General features: G+C 39.3%; 1 protein-coding gene and 1 long non-coding RNA gene across 7 annotated transcripts in view; one reads left to right on the top strand and one right to left on the bottom strand.

Moving 5' to 3' along the window:
- LOC128248399 (uncharacterized) overlaps positions 1 to 2,276 on the top strand; it is a 5,788-nt gene extending 3,512 nt beyond the window's left edge. The window contains exon 2 of the long non-coding RNA XR_008264648.1: positions 2,018 to 2,276. This is a non-coding gene — a long non-coding RNA (uncharacterized LOC128248399). The remainder of the gene's footprint in view (positions 1 to 2,017) is intronic.
- LOC106868839 (RUN and FYVE domain-containing protein 2) overlaps positions 1 to 2,397 on the bottom strand; it is a 245,763-nt gene that overhangs the window by 145,158 nt on the left and 98,208 nt on the right. The gene's annotated exons all lie outside the window — the stretch shown is intronic.

The raw sequence follows: 2,397 nt of genomic DNA on the forward strand, positions 1-2,397 counted from the left end.
CAACACACAATTATCCATGGAAACCACTTGCCGCCAACACCACAGCAACATACATAAACACTATGAGCCAATGAAGAAACCTCTATGTGGTCACTTGCCCTACTTGAAATAGTAATCAAATCTCCCTTAAATTACACCCTATTAACTAATAAAAGAAAAGAAAAAACATTGCTGTCTACGCATAAACATAAATGAGATGATAATGGCAGGAATGTCTTTGAAGATAGTCCCGCATACTAAGAGCTAACATGAGGTTAAACAATAACAACAACAACAACCAACAGCAGTGGTTTCTCCTTTACTCACTCATCTCTTAATTACAGTTGTAAACATGCACTGAAGTCTGTGCCTGCTCGCTGGTTAATTAATCACTGCTAATTTATACAAACAAACACCACCCTACTTCCACAACCACCACCACCATACTTACGTCATTACTACAAGCAACAGTTACTACTATATCACTGCTGTCCTCATCCCTACTATAAGAACCCCAATGCTTCTCCATCTCCATCATCCCACAGCTTAATTAACTGTTTTTAATTGCATTACTGAGTTAAAAGAACACCTGGCTGCCTAATGAAGCACTGTATTCAATGATCCTTTATGAAAGAGGTACGGAGAGAAGGGTTTATGAGATAAAGGAGGGGTAGTGAGGAGGTACCTTATGTTTATTGTTTCAGAGGCTGGGTGAAGTTGGTGGGGAAGGTCATGCTAATAGCAGAAGATGAAATGAGTTTAAAATAGGATTGTAATAGTAGTAGTGTGTGTGTGTGTGTGAGAGAGAGAGAGAGATAGAAAGGGGGAGATAATGATTAGTATTATTGATGATAGGAGTTAAACAATGAGTTTAGTTACGTCTTAACGGTAAAAAATTAGGGAAAACGACAATTTCAAAAGAAAATACTGCCAATTTGCAACAAGAATTTATGGAACAACTTGGAAATAAGTCAATAGTTTTAAATATATTGGTAACCCTCATTTTAGTAGATTGGAAAACATCTAAGATATCAGGTTAAATTTTGTATAAGTCAAAGCTGCTTATGATGAGATTAAACACGTTTTGTTACTCCATAAATAAGAGTGATAAAAAAGAGTCCTAGGGGCATACACAGAACCCATCCTTATATATAGTTGTATGACCTGGAACGTCAACAAACACATGCAAAAGCTTATCAACACTGCAGAGATGTAGCTCCTTGGAAAAATGCTTAAAGTGTTCTATGCAGATAAAATGACAAGCATGAAAGTCCTTAGACAAGGAAAAACCACCAGAAAGCTTCTCAACATCATAAGGAGACAACAGGCTCAGCTCACTGAACACTATAAGAATAAAAAAAAAATGCTAGTGACAACGAGGAAACTAAAAGGAAAGAGATGAAGACAAAGATGAAGACAGCAGGCTTCAGAAAGACTAGCCTAATAATGTGCTAAGGTTTGTGTGGGGCATAGGTGGGTACAGGGATTTATGATCCTCTGATCTATCTAAACCCCTTCTGATATTGTATACCCTTTCAGTACCATCCCCAACATCATGGGTTCTTGTGGTCAATAAATGAAACGACCACTGCCAGCATCAACATCATCATCGTCATTAATATTATCTTTTAACCTTTACTGTTGGGGGCTCTTTTTCCCAACTGCTAAGTCATGGGAATGTAAACAAACCAACATTGGTTGTCAAGTAATGGGAGGGAAGCAAACAAACAAAAGACATACACGTGCATACACACACACACACACACACGCATGCACACACACCCATGCACACACACGTGCATGCACGCACACACACACACGTGCATGCATGCACACACACACACACACACATGACAAGTTTCCACACAGTTTCTGTCTGCCAAATTCACTCACAAGGAATTGGTTGGCCCAGAGCCAAAGTAGAAGATACTTGCCTAAGATACCACACAACAGCACTGAACCCAAAACCACATGCAATGTGAGTTTCTTAACCATGCAGCCAAACCTTTCATTATTATCATTTCCATTTTCATTAAAGCAATGGTAGAAACAGTGAAGTGCCAAAAGTGATGGAACAAAAGAAACAGTGGAGCAACCAAAAGCAGCTGATTATCCAACTAGGTGATTTCCACTCTGTACTGAGTTCAAATCCTGCCAAATTCAACTTCACCTTCATCCTTTTATGCGCCTAAGGTATATCCAGATACACTCCTACTTTACTGCATGCATTGTGTTCATATGTGTGTATGTATGTGTGTTCTGTAATCTTTGATCATAAATGTATTATTTCACTATAACATCAGTGTCTTGTGTGTTATGTAATATTCTTCGCTGTGTGGAGGCGCAATGGGCCAGTAGCTAGGGCAGTGGACTCGCGGTCATAGGATCGCGGTTTCAATTCCCAGACCGGGGGTTGTG

The sequence above is a fragment of the Octopus bimaculoides genome, chromosome 7 (genome assembly GCF_001194135.2).
Source record: "Octopus bimaculoides isolate UCB-OBI-ISO-001 chromosome 7, ASM119413v2, whole genome shotgun sequence".
In the NCBI taxonomy this organism is placed as follows: domain Eukaryota; kingdom Metazoa; phylum Mollusca; class Cephalopoda; order Octopoda; family Octopodidae; genus Octopus; species Octopus bimaculoides.